We start from the raw sequence: 19568 nt of genomic DNA on the forward strand, positions 1-19568 counted from the left end.
TATGTAAGTGGATTTTGATAGCCTAACAATCTATTAGCTCAAACTCAATAGATCTTGATCCCAAGGATATAATAGGCTTTACTCAAATCCTTCACTATGAAGGAAATTTACAACTAGTCTTTCATGGATTGCATCATGAGTACAATAATTTTCATTTTCAATATGTCATACATAAATGATGATGAAAATTTTGTTCTCATTCTTGTGTTTCCTATAAACACAATACTTTCTTTACTTTTGACCAAAATCAAACGATTTGATTTCTTTGTCAAAACATTTGTTCCATATTCTAGAAGCTTGTTTTATTTCATAACAACAAGTAAAATCTCAATGGACTTGACTTTTGCAATTGGCGAAAAGATTTCATCATAATCAATGCTCTCGCACTTACTATAATCTTTTGCCACTAACCTTGCCTTGCAGGTTTGCACATTATCATTAGCATCAAATGGATATTACCCCAGATGATGACTCAGTTAAGGTCTAACCAATCCATTTTAGATTTTATGGCTTTTTGCCACTTCTAAGAATATATGACCATCATGGAACCTATGACTATCATAGTTTCGCATAAGTTCTAAGTTCATCACCAATTCCAAATTCTTTATCATCTTGATCCTAGATCAATAGGTACATTCTTTAGTTGGTTAACATTCTCTAGTACTTATGTACAACGCTGAGTTTTGCATTTGTGCAGGCTCTTCGTGATTCTGAACTTGAGGAAGTTGGTATGTTATATCATGATGAAGAATCTTCGACATCCAATGTCACATCTCCCCCCGTATTGAAGAATATTGCATTTCTGCAAAAATCTTCAATACTGCTCTTATTGGATGTGTCTGACGCTCTAAGTAGTGCATCAGTACCAATAAGATCATGAACAGCTCCCACTAAATCCTTGTTTAGACCATCTAACAAGTTTTCTTCCTCAATGTTGACTTTGTGGCTCTCAAATCTTGTCAAGATCTAAGTCATAACGATCTTGTTCTCTATAGACCAAGTCTTTTCAAGAAACATCGCAATCCTAAAACTGAGAACTTATATTTTCCAAGAAAATAGTAGTATTCTCGTGTTTTCTTCGGATATCCCACAAAGTAACACTTCTCACTTTTGATTCCAACTAATCAGCGAGCATTTTCTCTACATATGTAGTGTAACCCAAGGTTCACACATGTGTAAACTATGCTTCTTTCAATACCACAATCATATGATATTTACTCAACTAATTCAAGTGGAACTTGGTTCAGAATATAAGCAATAATAAACAAGGCATAGTCCCAAAGATACACCAGAAGTTTTGAAAAGCTCATTATGGATCGAATCATATCTAATGATGTTCGATTTCTCCTTTCGGATACCCAACTCAGATAAGGTATCCCTAGAGGAGTCCATTGTGGATGGATTCCATATGACTTCAAGCAATCGACGAACACATGGCTTAAGTATTTCTTTCTCGATCTAATCTTAGAGATTAAATACTTCTCCAAGTTATTTCTCGACTCCTAACTTAAACTCCATAAATTTCTCAAAGTTTCTGATTTGTGTTTCATAAGATACACATTTCCATACCTTAAGAAATTGTCTGTGAAAGTTGTGAAGTACGAAAATCCACTTTGTGCTTAAGTTGGAAACAGTCCACATATCACTATGTGAATCAACTCAAGTACTTTAGCTTGTATTCTTTTCCTAGAAAGTGGCTCATTGGTCATTTTAACCTTGAGATGTGATTTCACAAGCACTTTAAGACTTTACGTCAAAAAGTGTGAGATAGTCTAACTTTCTCGATCTTGTTAATCATTTCTCATTAAGTGACCAAGCCTACATGCCAAAGTTAAGTCGGACTATTCGCATTGCTTGTGATAGTTTATTTTACACATTGAGGATATTTTGTTCGCATTGAGCAAATATAAAGCATTCTCAAGTGAAATATTTTCATCTCCATTAAGCAAAGTAGAATAAATTCTATTCGCAAAATGGAATGAAAAACTTCAATGTCTAACACGATAATGGAAATTATATTCCTCGTAATTCCAAGAACAAAATAACAATCTAACATGTCCACAAACCCAAAGATAGATCAAATCCATAAGACCTTATGCATTTAGCAACAACTATTGCTCAAAACAAATGCGTAAGTCAAATTTCCTTGGTCCCACTCTCCTGTTTTAGTTAGACAACACACATTTTAACAAATGTGTGAATTATAACTTGTATCTAATACCCAGGAGCATGAGTTGTTAGTAGACATGTTCACCTCAATGATAAACATACCAAATCCTGCTATCAAAACATCCAATGTTTTGAACATCAAACATTATTCCTTCCAGTGTCCTTTTCTTGACAAAAAGGCATTTCATCTTTGGGTAACTTCTGCTTCTTTTGGTTTCCACCTTAGGATACAAAATTTAGTTCTTTGATCATTCTTTTACCTTTTCTTTCCTTTTGGGTTAGAATTGGCAGAAGCATTAATCATAAGAACTTATTTGTCCTTAGTGGAAGACGATTCAAAATCGTTCCTTAACATGTCATGAAACTCATGGCAGTGTCACTGTCCTATTGTTCATTTTGAATTCACTATGAAGTTCACAAATGAGACAGATCATTACTGCAAGATTAAGTTGATTGAGACAAATATCGAATAGTCTCGTTCCAATCGTGGCCATCCTCTCAATTAACTCAATCTTTTTCAAGACATTCATAGAGACCTTGTCTACTCCATGTAGATTAATCCTGAAGAGATCCATGAGTATCTTATACTTTATGGTCTTAGCTTCTAAAGCATCAACACTCTTCAGGTGTATCAACATCTCAATCGAAAACATATGATCACGTTGTTTATGCAGTTCCAAACTCATAGACACAATCATGACATATTTAGCAGAAGTTACATCATCCATATGTTTCTTATAACTTTCAATGTCAAACATTTTGAAAGTTTCTAAAGTCACATTAAGGATGATGTGGATTGATTTCTCCAAGACACAATCAATCCTGTCTAGCCTTAGCACCAAACGCAAATTACGCGGTCAATCCAGAAAGTTTGACCTAGTCAATTTACCGTATCCAACAAACATAACAAAACAGTTGCAGATAAAACAGAGATAAAAGAAAACAGTAAAATGAATCAAATCAAAAAGTCACATTTATTTTACTAATCAAACAAGGCATTTTGTTTTGATTAGCTCCCACTAATTTTAACATATCTTATGCCCCCAACATAAAATACGGATTTATAATCAATATAAATCTTAGTGGTCCAAGATCCAAGTCAATATTATGCAGCCTCTGCTTTGCTGATGACTACAATAATATCACTTAGTAGGCCTCTAAGCCAATTGCAACAACAATTTTGCAACTCTTGGTTGATTAATCCAATTAATCTGCGTCCTTAAATCATTCTTGGTCGCTTTGCGTTCCAAAATAATTTAAGTAAGTCAACCCCATCACACGGTGCCAACCTATGAATGAGCCTTGGCCTTGTAGATTAGAGCATACAATTTTATGTAAATACTCTTGATCGAAAAGGATGGGTTGCTCAGACAATTATGATGGACGACGCGTTTTGTGCTTACACAAAGACTTATATTTAATGGGGATTTTGTATGTGATACTAATTGCTTATATTTAATATCCAATATTAAATAGCAAATCAATTACTGGGTGCCGCCTACCCAGGCATATGAAATGCGGACCACACATATTGGGTGCCGCCTACCCATACATAGTAACGCGGACTACATATACAGGGCGCCGCCTACCCAAGTATTAAAGCGGTCTCTAACTACTATAGTTAAATAATAAGCATAAAATCAAATAGCATGCTTATCACAAAACAACATAAAATCTCTACGAATAAAATTCCTTAATCCAATTAAAATTTTATTCTCCAATTAAAATATGGGTTAATCAATTTGTATTAATTCCAAATTAATACAACATTATTATTTCAAAAATAATAATTTCATATATTAATTCAAAACTAATATAAAACTCATCAAATATTATTATTTCAAAAATAATAATAATTCATGATTTAAATCCAATTAATGAATTAGTCAATTTATATCAATTCCAAATTAATATAAATATACATTCAATATTATTATTTCAAAATAATAATACTAAATCAAGATTCATTAATCTAATTTATTAAAGGATTAATCTATATTAATTCCAAATTAATATACAATTAATATTATTATTTCAAAAATAATAATAAACAAGATTTATTAATCTAATTAATAAATTCCATTCTGAAATTGGGATTAATATTATTAATTCAAAATTAATAACAGTTTTTCTTTTAGTTAAAGGCCAAATGGACAATTAATTAAAACATAAGGCCCGGCCCAAAGGAATAATATTTGCCCATCTTAGGCCCAGCAGTAGCAGGCTAGCAGCCCAACAAAAGAAAGAGGCCCAGCTAGGGTTTCTCCCTTGGCACTAGCAGCAGTCGCTGCTCTTCCGAACACAGGCGCGGTTCGCCCGCGAATTCGACGCCGATCGCTGCGGCTCGAAGCCGTTCCAGAGGTTGCCGCGACGTCTCCAGGAGCGCGCCGCCGCCCTCGGAGCAACGACGCCACCAGACGTCGTGCGGAGGTCTCCACGCCGATCGCAGCTCGAAGTCGCGTCGGAGGAGTGGCTGTGACGTCCGGCTAAGGCACGCCTTCGCCGGTCATCTCCAACTCCTTCCGTCGAACAGGCGTCCAAGAGCAGTGGCAAAGGTCTCCTCGCCGCCGCCCACATCGACGTCGTCGCCGCCCCTCTAAGGGTCCGACTGTGCTAGTTCTTTCAGCAGCAGTCACCTCCCGCGCCGGTGTCCAAAATCGCGCCGGAGGGACTGTTACAGAGAGGCAGCGGGCGTGGGCTAGGAGTCGCGAACGACGTAAACGGTGACAGGTGGTCGGGCACAGCACAACGGCGAGCCCCGAGCCACCCGTCGTCTGCCTCGTGCAGCGAAGTTTCCAGCCCTCAACCCTTGTTTTGCCGCCGCCTAGCGGCTTAAACAATTTTCCGGCGAAAGGTTCGAATATTGCCCAGCAATATTCACCCAATTCCAGAAGACCAATTCTCAAAATCAAATTTCGAAAATTTCTAATTCCAATACATGTTCTTCGTTGCTCAGCAACATAAGAAAATCAATCCCAATTCAATGAATTATTCGATTCTAAATTCATACTTCAAAATCAGATTTCTAAAATCTAATTTCATTAACCCATAATCAATTAGAACACAATCACAATTGTAAATCGAGCCCCGGGCTTTGATACCACTGTTGGTAATCCTTGACATCATCCAATGATACGCAGCGGAAATAACAGTCAAGGATTAGATCTAGATTTACAATTGATTCATGTGTAGAGATTACAAACGTACACAACAATAAAATTAACTTACTCGTTGTGTAGTAAACTTGCATCTCGATTCCTGCGAATTGAATCCACCACTAGAGGTATCCACGTGTATGTCGATTCGATGCAGGAACAATTCTCAGTGCATGTTTCAATCTTCGACAGCTAGGAAATCTCCGATTGAAACCATAGTACTCTCTAGGTGTTTCACAAGCAAAAGCTTCTAATGTTTTCGTATATTTTCATATATAGATTCGTAAGACCAAGCTCCCTTATTTATAAGCGAAGAAGACAATTCTAAATTGTCTTGTCTTCCTTAGTCAACAATTACGACTAAGGAATTCACACTTGAGTCAACAATTACGACTAAGGAATTCACACTTGAACTGTCTTACTTAGTATTAGAATATATCAAATATATCCTAATCTAGTCCATAATATCTTTCAATAAGAACTTATAATCGAATTTGGGTGATTAAGCTCAGATTTGAGGAGTTTTGAGCCTGGTCCTGACAGAGCACACAATGTGTTTGTTAAAATTTATGAGAGAAATGAGTTTGTGAAACAAGTGGAAAAATGACTTTTACAATAAAAATTGATATTGAACTATGAGATAGACGTCATTTACAAGAGAGAGAATTAAATCTGGAAAAGCTTGATCTTATTGCTTCTGCACTTCTCCTTTTATAGAGATAATTACAAGTGGTGTTCATGCACCGATTACATGTGATAATGATAATTATCATCTAACTAACACTTGACAGCTCCTAACTAACTGACGTTTTACTAACTCTAAATAACAACTTTATGATGTTATTTAATACAACCCTGACTGAACAAGCGCCTATCCTTTTTCAAGTGGGAACTTGTGAAGAATGTATTGAAATCTTGAGATGGATAACGGCTTCATCAGAATGTCAGCGAGTTGATCTTCAGAGGGTGATCGCTAATTTCTTAACAACAATAACTGCAACTAAACAGTATAATTGTAGCACAAAAACAGCAAGCAGAGTATCGTATCCACAGGGACTATTATAACGAATCACCTTAAGTAATCCTAAATAAACTCTAGTAATATTCAGGCAAACGAAAATAAAGAGGATTGATTAACACTAAACGCAAATAGCAATAAATAAAAGCACGTAGGAAAAATCAAATATTAAAAGACAACTGATCCTAGGGCAGTAAATTCATTAACTAAATCTATGCAATTAATCTATTAATCCTATGTACCAATTTAATCCAGTTATGATGAGAGATCACTTAATTAATCAATTACTCTCGCTAGAGCACCAACGATCGTAGATTAGTAAATTATCTATCTCCGTCAGGTCTCAAGAAAATCTACTAACTCCCAATAGCTCCTAAGAATAGCTCCCTATGATCCACCTATCTCCGCTAGGTCTCAAGGTTAAAAACATATCATACATTCCTGAATCCGCTAAACAGTTATCTCCGCTAGGTCTCAAACCGAATAGCTACACATGCAAATTATTGGCCAGATAATCCACAAGAAATTAAGCACCAGGAATTATGAATCATAAACTGGAAGGCACAAAGGTATTAACAAATAAATCACATAAATTCAATTAACTATTTACAAACCCTAGAATCAGCTAAAGGAAACTAGCCAGACATACTGAAATAAAACATAAACATAATTAATAAGAAAGCAATAATAAAAACTGAATTAAATAAAAACTGAATAAGAACGATTGGAATAGCTTGAATCTTCAATCTTGTAGATTTCCAATCCAAGCAGTAAAAACTGGAAAGCAATAAATTCTAAAGCTATGAATTTTAAAAATAAAAGTTGGGAACTAAAAAGGAACCCTAGATAGGTCAAAAGAGGACCTATATATAGGCACAGAGGATAAATACAGTATAGAGCTCGAAAATACTGATAAAATCCGAAAAACCCGCAAAATCCCGAAAATTCGGAAATTCCCGTTGGGCACTATTCACTTCTGCGCGCGACTTTCTTGTTTCGGCCATATCTTTCTCGTCCGAACTCGGATTTGCGAACCGTTTGCGCCTACGAACTCGTATCGAGACGAACTACAACTTTCATTAAGATCAACAGTCCAAATTCGAACTCCATATTTCTGTAAAGTTCATCAAAGTACGAGCAAGTAACATATTTCACAATATAAAGCAATTTAAGCATAAAACAATCATCAAACACTCAATTTCCTATAAAATTAACATCATAAGAACATTAAAAACCATGGAAACATGAGTGTTATCAGAGGGGACGTAGCGAACATCCAGTTCATGTTTGAGAACTTTGTCACACACAAAGTGGGTGTCTATTTCTATATGCTTCGTGCGGGCATGTTGGACAGGATTAGAGGCGATAGCAGCCGCGCTCTTGTTATCACACCAGATAATAGGCGGGTAAGAAATAGAGAATCCCAGTTCATGAATTAAGGATTGAATCCAGACTACCTCAGCAGCAAAATCGGCAAGAGACCGATATTCAAACTCCATGGAACTTCGAGATACCACATCCTGTTTCTTAGAACTCGATGACAAGAGATTTGATCCCAGAAACACACAATACCCTCCAATAGACTTGCGATCATCAACTGAGCCTGCCCAATCAGCATCCGAAAATGCTTTGATATGAAGATTGGATGATGGTGTGAAGACAAAACTTTGATGAATGGTGCCTTTAAGATAGCGGAGTAATCGTTTACAGGCTTTCCAATGATTATCGGTTGGACACTGAAGAAACTGACTAAGTTTGTTGACAATATAGGAGATATCAGGCCGGGTAAGGGTTAGGTATTGAAGGGCACCTATAGTGCTGCGATATAGTGTGGTGTTGGAAAATGGAGAACTGTCATTTTTTGAAAGTTTGGAACTTGTATCATAGGGTAACGGCTGAGGCTTGCAACCATATACTTTTCTAATTTTCGATTTTTCCTCATGACAAAAAAAATTTACTTTAAAATTCATGAATTGGAAATCGATTGGAAATTTCCCCCGCGTCCGATTTCCGGCCATCGGCGAAATGAGTCAAATCCTATGTGGCGAAATTCATTCCAGATGTTAAGTTTAATGAATGACATGGACGCCACATAAGATTTTGAAAACTGAAAAAAAAAGGAAAAATTAAATGCCACATAATACTCTTCCCCCAGCGCCTTCCTGTCGAGAATTCTTCCATTTGCATCGACTATTTTAGCATAGACCATGTTGTCGACGGTTAGGGCGTGTTTCCTCCGGATTCTAAGATGCAGCTTCATCTTTTTCGCGCATCTCACGATGGATCGGACATTGGATTCGGCGAGAGGAGTGAAGATTAGGGTTGGTTTTGGGGTTTTGGAAGTGTTGAAACAGCCATTTATGATGTAATCTTGCAACACAATGGGGTAGTTTTGGCTTGCGGAAGTTACCGCCGGAAGGAGTGCCGGAGTCGAAATGGTAGACGTCGGCGTTGAGGGTAGACGGTGGCCTTGAGGAGAGGAAAACAGTATTATGTGGCATTTAATTTTTTTTTTCTTCAGTTTTTAAAATCTTATGTGGCGTCCATGTCATTCATTAAACTTAACATCTGGAATGAATTTCGCCATATAGGATATGACTCATTTCGCCGATGGCCGGAAATTGGACGCGGGGGAAATTTCCAATCGATTTTTCAATTCATGGATTTTAAAGTAGATTTTTTTTGTCATGGAAAAAAACCGAAAATTGGAAAAGTATATGGATTTAGCGGCAATTAATTAGCCCTTAAATTAAAAATATTTAATGTTAAACTTTGATATTAGTATACTAAATTAATTATAAGGTCGTGTTATAATTACAATTAAATTGAAAATTGGTGTATTTTCTGGTCAAGCTACAAAGTCATATTATAATTGTGATTAAATTGAAAATTGATGTATTTTTTGATCAAATTATAAGGTCATATTATAAATCAGAAAAATAACAAATTATGAGTATTTTCCACTATAACCCCTAAAGTTAATGATTGAAATGAAAATTTTCTCTACTTTTGATTAATAATGGCATAAATCTATACTATTAACCCGCTGTGTCCTAGATGCGGGGAAGCTGAAGAATCAATGGAACATGCTACCCGAGATTGCCCGTATGGGTTGGTCAGATTGGTAAGTTTGCTGCGTCAATTACAAATCTCATTTCCCAATATTGTATATATAGAATCAAAAGATTAATTAATCGTCTTATTATTCATTATGGCAATTGATTGAGAATACGAATCTCTCCAGCTCATTCACTACTTGTCACTAACATATAGTATAGTATTCTCACATGAGTTAGCTAGAAACAAGCTTGCAGCAAATTATATAGTAATGCTTGACTATCCCGTTTCCATTTTCACTACAAAAATGCTAGTATCAGTGGCGTCCTAGTTTGTTGTGTTATAGAGATTCCAAAAATTAGTACTATACGGAAAGTATATAATATTAGATTCAATATTGTCTTTAATAAAAGGGATAATTGCATGAAAAAACACCAACTTTGATCAAAATCCAAATTTAACGCAAACTTAGGATTTTCCAATTTAATACACCAACTTTCATTGTTGTCCAAATTTGACACGGCTCAATTCTTAAAAATTCAAGAAATGACCCCTTTTTGAAACTAATTACACCAAAACTCACTTATGTTATAATTTGGGACATCCTAACCCAAAGAATATTATATCCTTATGATGTTTTCTTCTAATTATATATCCGCGCCAGAAATGGTATCAGAGCGGGTTTTTAATGAGGAATTATATTATTTTTAATTTATTTTATAATTAACCAATGTGGGAGGAGACTCCATTTAAATTTTATGGATCCGGACGAGTGTCCGAGATGTCTTGTATATAGGATTTCTTTCCAACATTTGGAAAGAGAAAACAGTCGCTTACTAGGCGAATTACGAGTGTTTTGGTGAACCCTAGCGGTTCACATTAATGAGGACGAGGAGACTGTTCGTGAGATTATTACGAACATACAGGGTTATCTTGATGCCCTACTGGAAATTGCCGAAGCCAAATCGGCAAATGAACGAGCCAGAGCCAACCTCCATCAACAACATATTTAATGGAACAGAAGGACAAGGCGGGGGTAGCTTATCCTAGCTACCAAAAGATCGAGCCAAACTCTTCCGACAACGTCAACTTGTGGGAGATTCAAAGAACGGTGGAATATTATGGCATCAAACTATATAATCTACCGAAGGAGATGAGCCAAATATCACTTAAACAAGAGGAAATTCTAAAACTCTTGCGTGATATTCAGAAGGATGTGGAGGATATCAAAAGGCGAAAACCATGTTCCGGAAAACTTCGGAATGCTTGGTCCAAAGACCCGACGTATCCCCTACCACTCAATGCAGCACCCAAGGAGTTGCAGCCGGAGGACATAATTCGAATCGTGAAAGGGAAAAAACATGAATAACCTTGATCGAATCGGATTAGAGGATCTACAAGAGTTAGCAGACTCATTTGCTAACTTAAAAATGGTTGATCTAAAGATGAACCAAGGAGGAGAGGTGCCCAAAACAGAGCACCCACAAGAAGAAACATCCAGGAGAGATAGGGCTCGTGAAGACGCGAGCCATTATCAACGAACCAGAAGACGCCGGCCCAAGATGCAGGATACTCCTGTAGGGAAGGCTACACTCGAACCAATCCACCCTTACGGATTGATTCTCAACCTCGATGAAGCCAGCTTTAAAGATTAGGAAGTTCTCATCGATGACTGAGCTTCAGCCATGAAGGTCGTAATTGCCACGATAGAATATGATAAAAATGAATTTATCAAAATCTTCGAGGCAAGTTTTGCCGGCATGGTAAAACAATTCTGGGATAAGGCATCCACGAAAGGGAAGAATGAGTTGTTCACCAAAGAATCAGCTCTGGAAATCCTTGAAAGTGCCGCTCACCAGATCAAAATCCATTTTCTTGGAATGGGTTTCTTTGAAACATCCGCAGAAGAGAAGCGCAAAAAATATCGACATGCACTTTACAATCTAAGATTGGTGGTGCTGGAGCCAAAAGCTCTCGATGAATTTCTGCGCCTTTACGCCCTATATGTCCATATGGGGGTAGTTGATGATCAGATCGCCAGGGACCTCTTTTTCACAAAGTTTCCAAGTCCATGGAGGGAGATGTTCATCAACGAGTACATATCACCAGGAGAATATCCACTTGATAGTGCATCAAGAAGGATGTCATATGTCCACAAGAAGCTGTCCGAATGGTGCCAGAAGGCGGCGGACCAGAGAAATCTCAAGAAATTGAGAAGACTCTATAAAGAATCTCCACTAATGTGCAACAATCTGGACCTTCCAACAGAGATTGGAGCTGAGTTGCTGCATCAACAAAGGAGAAAGAAGAAACATAGGTATCAACCCTATGAAAGAAAATCAAGGCGGAGTTCATGGAGGCCAAGAACTCTATAGACCAGACAGAAGGCACGCTCCTACAAATCAGGCCAACGGAGCGGACCATCGAGGAGCCGGTTTTCATCTCAAAAGCGAATCCCGGCAAGAAAAACTTTCAGGCGTACCCAAGCCAACTCAAATGAAACTTTTAAAGATTGCAACTGCTGGACGTGCGGTGCGAAAGGGCATATTTCTACCAATTGCCCGGACAACGAGAAAAGAGGAATAAGGAAGTTCGAATCCACACCGGATATCGAAGACGCCCTCTACAACCAGGAGCTGATACCCGTATATCAGTTTGAAGATATATCCTCTGATGAGAGTATATACGAACAAGAAGAAGTCTTTAGCTCTGAAGATTCGGATACACCTTATGGATCATCCGAAGACGAGTCAGACTAAAGAGGAGGACGAGGTTACCAACTTTCAGAAGGAGGATCAGGAAGGATTTACCAGCCATTTCCTGATTCCTCAAAAAGAAGTGATGGATAAGCTCGTGAAAAAGCTCAAAGAAAAATCCATGGACGTACAAACATTCCAAGGGTTTTCAAGCGGAAAAGTGAATCAAGTTATACAAAGCTTGAATCCATTCAAAATGAAGCATCATGTCTTTTTTGGCACTACGAGTCGGGAGTTGGCGCTTCCAATTGAAATAATAAACAATCAAGTGGAGATCCAATTAGTTCCAGCTGAAGATGTGCGGAGGGATTTCAGAAGAATGAAGCCAGAAGTCGCTAGAATGATGAAATGGATTCATATTGGAGCCATTCAATTGGTAATCAAGTCCGGACTTAAACCAGGGACGGATACACCAATTGATGTTGCAATTTGTGACAAGAGGGTCAGAAATGCGAAAGATTCAGTACTGGGAGCCTTTTCAGGCAATCTTTACGCCAAGAAGATTATAACCGAATTATATCCACAAATCGCTTATAATCTTCAAGATTCATCCTTCAGTCGAGCCCTGACACTCTACCAGGACTTCAAGAGGAAGGATCTATTAACATGAGGAAATAGGCCATACTCGATCACATATCAAGTCTCGTATGCCCTATCAAATTCCCACCATACGGATTTATTTCTGGGGAAGGATTTTATTGAAGTCCCCGAGATATTCAAAGAAGTAGCCAAGGCAGTAAGCCTTGACCGGGTCGAGATTTCCTTGATAAGGGAAATTGACATCCAAGTGGGAGATAAGCAGGTGCTGAAACATGATCAAAATCTCAGATTGGGAGCACCAAGGCTATCATTCCAAGGAGATAGGCTGACCTCAAGGCCTTTAGAAAGAAGTCTCTCTTATTCATACGAGAGAATGGCAATCCAGGAAACATCAGCTCTTGGCATAAGAGTAAAACTCAAATGCCCCGAAGGATGGAGAAGTGTTTCCACAAGATTTGATACAACTGAAAGGAAAGATCAGTTTCCTTGCAATACGTTGTACTATTTGGCAAATCCAGAAAACAACCGATATATCGGAATTCTGGAGATTGGAGGCTTTGAGATCCAGGTTGAGGGCAAAGCCGGACTAGAAGCTGACGTCCTAATCATCGGACGAGATTTCCTTGACAATTACCAATCATGGTCATGGAAAGCAAATGGAATGGAGATCACAATCGGCGGAATGAGGTTGATGATCCAATGACGAGTCCATTCTCGATATACATCTCCATAGGAATGTTATATGAAAAGTTCAAAGCAGAGTATTTTACTGCTTATATCGATTCAGGAGCAGGAATCTGTACAGCAAAAAGAGGAGTTTTTCCAGCAGAAGTTGAAGAAGAACTGCCTCAAATTGCGGGAAGGGATTTCTCAAATAAGATTTTACTCTTATCAAATGGAGTAAAACAAACAGAAATATTAATTGGCGGAGCAGGGCAAACACCTTGGTACAAGGTTAAGACTCCACCTATCTATTTCCATGATACTGGAGCAGATATTTTGTTCGGGAATAATTTTCTGCAAACCTTCAAAAGGTATACACAAGATAATGAAGCCAGGAGGCTGGTGTTCACAACCAATTGTGATCACAAAATCATTGTGCAAAGGCTCGAAGGAGCTTTTAATCGCTCGATGCCAGTCAAATTCCGTAGCAAACGTGGTGATGATGGTAGACTCCGAAGACCACAAATGAAGGATCAACGGAGATTCAGAGACGTTCTGCTCAAATGCAGAGCTGAGGGATTCCCAGATCTCTCCGAGGAAGAAACGTAAATCCTCAAAGTTTCCTTGATATCACACAAAGATATTAGGGAAGAAGAACAGGTGTCCATTGCCAACGTCAAAATGAGAATCCAGAAGTTTTATCACGAGGACCCTTTGGCATGGTGGGACAAGAACCAGCTCAAAGCAACCTTGAAAGTTAATACTGGAAAGGAGCATGAGTTCGTAGGGTTCAGACCTATCCTGATGAACACCCAAGATCAACAGGATATGAGGAGTATAATAAAGGAACATCTTGATTTAAAGCTGATCGAACCAGGGAATTCGCCTTACAGCAGTCCTAGATTTTTGGTGAGGAATCATGGGGAGATCAAGCGAGGGAAGCCAAGATTGCTCATTAATTATAAAGGAATTAATGACATTCTTGAGTTCGATGGATATTTCATCCCAAGCAGAGAACACCTTATCAACTGCATCAGAAGTGCAAAGGTATTCTCAAAGTTTGATTGCAAATCAGAGTTTTACCAGATTCACATGGAGGAGGGGAGTAAGAAGTTCACAGCCTTCTCAACTCCACAAGGACACTATGTTTGGAATGTCATGCCAATGGGGTTAGCTAACGCGCCTCAGATATTCCAAAGGAAGATGGATAATCTTTTCAAAGATTATTCTTCATTCATGTTTGTTTATATTGATGATATTCTTATTGCATCAAAAAACATTCATGAGCATGTCAGGCATCTGGAGATCTTTGCGGATGTTTGTCAACAAGAAGGATTGGTGCTGTCTGAAAAGAGGCAGTCGTGGCCACCCAGAAGATGGAGTTTCTGGGAATCGAGATCGATGAGTCTGGAATTATTCAACAAGATCATATTGTGGAAAAAGTTCAGAATTTTCCAGAAGATCTCAAGGAAAAGAAGCAGCTCCAAAGCTTTTTGGGAGTTGTTAACTTTGCAGGAATGTTTATCAAAAACCTTGCAGAGCACAGAAAAAACTTCAGTCCACTTCTGAAGAAAGATGTTCCATTCATTTGGAAGGAAGAACATCGTGAGGGTATGAAGAAACTAAAAGAGATTTGCAAAAATCTCCCAAAGCTTTCAATACCACAAGATGAGGACGACCTAGTCCTATACACAGATGTGAGTGATTCTTGGTGGGCAGCCGTGCTCACAAAAATTACTCCTTATGGAGAAGAACCATGCAGATACTGTAGTGGTCTCTTTTCAGACAGTGAGGCTGTGCGATGGCACATCAACGAGAAAGAATTCTACGCAGTTAGAAAGGCGTTCAAAAAATGGCCGTTATTTCTACTTGCTAAAAAATTCATCTTGAAAGTCGATAACACTAATGTTAAGGCTTTCTTAACCAAGAAAATAAAATCTAAACCTGAAAAGGCTAGATTACTTAGATGGCAAGCTGAATGCCAATATTATGATTTTGATATTGTCATTCTGAAATCTGATGATTATATTCTTGCAGATTTCTTAACAAGCTAGAGATGGAGCCAACTGAGGTTGATGCCATCATCATAAACCAGAGACAGCTCCATGAAGATATGGAGATGCTACAACAAGAATGGCAAGAATGTGTACTCCATGCCATACAAGTTGGAAGGATGCAGACGGCTGATGAAGCCAAGTATCTAACCGTATACAAGAATGTATTAAGAAGATGACATATCTTCATGATGCAATCCACAAGCCGCTCCCGCGCGGGATTAGGGCTCCCCTAATCGAAGCAGGCCTTACCGTACCGGCTGGATTACCGGTAGCAGGGGATTCAAGTACCCCTAGCACAAGTTCTGAGGAAAAGGTGTCAAAACCGGAACCTCAAGAAAAAGATGTTACTAAGGCATCACCGCCCGAACTAACATGTCAACCCTCCACCTCTGGGGTAAAAGAGGGAGAGATCAATCTTAGGCCATTAACAGGCAAATCTAAGATTGATACTAATATTCTTGAAATATCTCCTGTTTGGCAGATGTATCAGTCCAGATGGGAAAAACTCAATATCAGGAAGGGTATTAATCCGGGATATAGCCGGGTTGATATCGGAGGAAGATATCCTCGTGTTTGGATGACCACCGGAGCCAATCCTCAGGAGGTCAAAGAGTGGTATGAATTCGGGGCACTAGCCTCAGTTTATACCATATCGCCAGCATTCAGCGAAATCAAGGGTCAACCAAGATGGATCCAAGAGACTGTTTATGATGCTTGGTCGAACATCCCATCCCTTAACAGGGAAGATGTTCTGGAACTGTATTTCTTTAGTGGGGCACCAGAACCAGCAGGAAAATGGAATCACGAGGCTTTTCATTTCATTAGGCTTCGGAGACCCGATACGGAGGCCTTGAACCAGATTAAGGCACCAGATCACCAAATCTCTATCGTCACCACCTTCTCGGAGGATCAGATCTCCACCAAGCGTGCATGGGGATTATGGGTCTGTCTCACAGAGATGGACAAAGTAAAATTTAAGTTCAAGTTCTCTCATAATTCAGGACTTGGAACGTTCTTGTTGAATACCATGACATGAACAACCACAAGCTTCGCCGAGAAGGCCTTTGAAGAAAAAAGGCAAACACTCTGGCGTAACAAGATGGCGGGGAGCAAAGAGACTCGTCGCAAGTTCTGTAATATGGCTCATTTGGGCCATTGGAATGATCACATCTGCGCAGAATGTCCTACGCAAAAGGAACCGGAGTTTGGGAAAGGCTTCCTACCTAAGCCTAACAAGAAGAAATTCCGGTCCGACGAGTATGAGGAGTATAGGACTCCACGTGGAAGAGCACCTCGGGCACCAAAAAAGTGAGATGCCCGACAAGGACAAAGGAGTCATGTGACTCAAAACAGGAGGACCACCCACTAAAAGAAAAACGACGAAAGTGGGTGGAGAATAATACAGGCCAACTACCCACTGGCAGAAGTGGGTAATTCTACAGGAGCTCCACTCATCAAAAGAAGACAAAGGATGGTGGAAAAGTTGCAGGCCCCCACAGCATGATCAGCCGAATAATGGAGTGATGGACCACGAATAAATGTGAAAGCACTAGAGGGTATCGGCAATAATGGTCGACAAAAGAAGATGGCTTTCACTATCAAAAAGAGGTGGTCCACATCAACAATAAAAGGAAGGTTCAGCTCCATGTGAAGGCACTAACTAGTGTTGGCAATCATGGCCGACAAAAGAAAGTGGCTGTCACCATCCAAGTTAGCTGGCCACGAATAAGGAATCCAATGCCAACTACCAAGCAATTATAGAGGGCAGCAGACCTCTATAAGACCCCAAGTTCTGGAGAGGAAGAGGATCCGAAAATCACAACACCTTCACATTACACACTCTCTCTCTAGAATTTATCCTTGTAATTTTAATTTTCTGTTTTAAAATTTTGTTATAGTTTTAGTTTTTAAAAGTTTTCAGTTTTTTATTTTATGTATACAAGTATTAGCTACTAATGAGTAGCTAAACAAGTTTGTCTCCTCCCTTTGGGAGATATTATGAAATAAATTAAATATTTTATAATTCCTCATTAAACGCTTTGTTTTTGCTCAACTTTCCGGGTTAGTAAAGATTTTTCTTTCATTTTTCAACAAAGTATTCAACGTCGAAGCATAGTGAAGGAGGAAGGTTGCAACCATCTCTTGCGAGTGCGTGGTTGGACGGAGCCTGGTGGGCAGATGGTCCGTAAAACGCAACAAGGACTGACTCCTGAAGATGACCAGTCGGCGAAAGGTATAATGTTGATTTAATTTTGGAATTATTTTGAAGTATGTACGGAAGCATGTTGGGCCTGATAATTTGATTTGATCTTGACATTATAATTTTTAGAAGCTCATAAGGATTATTTTGTATGGGGAAAGAAACATTAGGGGTATTTGTGATATTTTGGTTAAAAAGAGGGGCAAGTTTCTAATTAAAGAAAAACTGGCGTGTCAAAAATGGACAAAACTCTAAGTTCATGTATTTTATTGGATTTTCCTAAGTTGGTGTTAAAAATGGAATTTATCCATAGTTGGTGTATTTTCACGCAAATTTCCTTTAATAAAAAGATAGGTGGATGTATTTTTAATGGTGGGTAAAGGGTAGAATAGCCATGCAGTGATTGTTTAGTAAAAGATATATTTTTTATGAACGTCGAATAAGATAATTGTGCTATATTTTTTCGCGAACGAAGAGAATATTTTTTATTGGCTTATTTTTCAAAAATATGCCGAACTTTGACCATGTATTGCCTTTTTTGGTTGAATTTATAAATATTGCAAATATTGTACTATTTATTTATTTTTTGTTGCTCAATTTACGATGAGAATCAAAATTCCCATCAATTAAGAATGACATGGACAACCGGAAACTAATGTGGCTTTATTTCATAAAAATAAAATTAAACATACACATAAATAAAAAATATTTTATCCACATATTCTATTCTCCCTAATCTTCCTCATCACCCACCTATTCTCGGATGGGATCGTTTAATTTGTCCCACAATTTAGTGTGTATCACCATGTGCCACTCTTAATTTCTTTATTTTATAATTTATTTTTATAAAAATAAAAATTATTAGTATTATATTATGAACTCTAATTAATATTTATCAGTAAAAGTTGAAATTAAAAAAATATATATATCCTATATTTGAATTAATTAATCCAAACAATCTATTATTAATTCAAATAAATATTAAAAAAATTATAAATCCTAGTTGGATGAGTGAACTCTTGTTAATTATCTTTATATTATATTAAAACATAATAAAATAAAATTAAAGAAAAAATAATTATAAATTATAACAAATTAAGAGTGGTACACACTAAATTATGGGATGGAGATCTCATTTCTTGATCCATCCCATGCCCTAACCACCACCCTTGACTGCCAAACCTCCGTCAACAATGCGCCAGATTCTTCGATATCTCCAACACCCACAAAGAAAGAGAAGAGAGAGAAAAGAGTAGGCATAGGGTGGGTCAACCAAGTATATATATGGAAGATTATCAAGCACCCAGACTCTCTTCTAGCCAAGATTCTCCATTTTGAAAGCAAAAGTTACACATAATTGTTTGTTTACTTGGCATTCCCTTTGTTGAGGACGAGATCTACTGTATAATCCCTATCCCACCTGAATATGGAGGAATTAAGTAAGGACATTTGAAGGTCTGGAGATTTGGTTCTTTAAGTTGTGGGCTATGTGAGGTTTAAGCATAGGGAGCTAAGACAAATCTGCCACAGGAAAGCTCCGAATCATAGAGATCACTTGGGCTTGGTGGTGGCAACAGTGAGTCGACAAGTTGGATATACACCAACAGTTCTTCTTGGATGCGATGATGCTGGGAATATGGTTCTGTTTCGAGCATGATCTGTTGGAAATCCTTGACATCATCTAATGATACGCAGCGGAAATAACAATCAAGGAAAAGATCTAGATTTACAATTGATTCATGTGTAGAGATTACAAACACACAACAGTTAGAATAACTTACTTGTTGTGTAGCAAACAATCCTGTAGAAACTCTTCTTGTAATCCTGCAGTTGAATCCACTACTATGGTATCCACGCATATTGCAGATTCGATGCAGGAACAATTCCCGATGCACAATTCAATCTTCGAAAGCTAGGAAATCTCTGATTGAATTCTATAGTGCTCTAAGTGTT

The sequence above is a fragment of the Salvia miltiorrhiza genome, chromosome 1 (genome assembly GCF_028751815.1).
Source record: "Salvia miltiorrhiza cultivar Shanhuang (shh) chromosome 1, IMPLAD_Smil_shh, whole genome shotgun sequence".
Classification (NCBI taxonomy): domain Eukaryota; kingdom Viridiplantae; phylum Streptophyta; class Magnoliopsida; order Lamiales; family Lamiaceae; genus Salvia; species Salvia miltiorrhiza.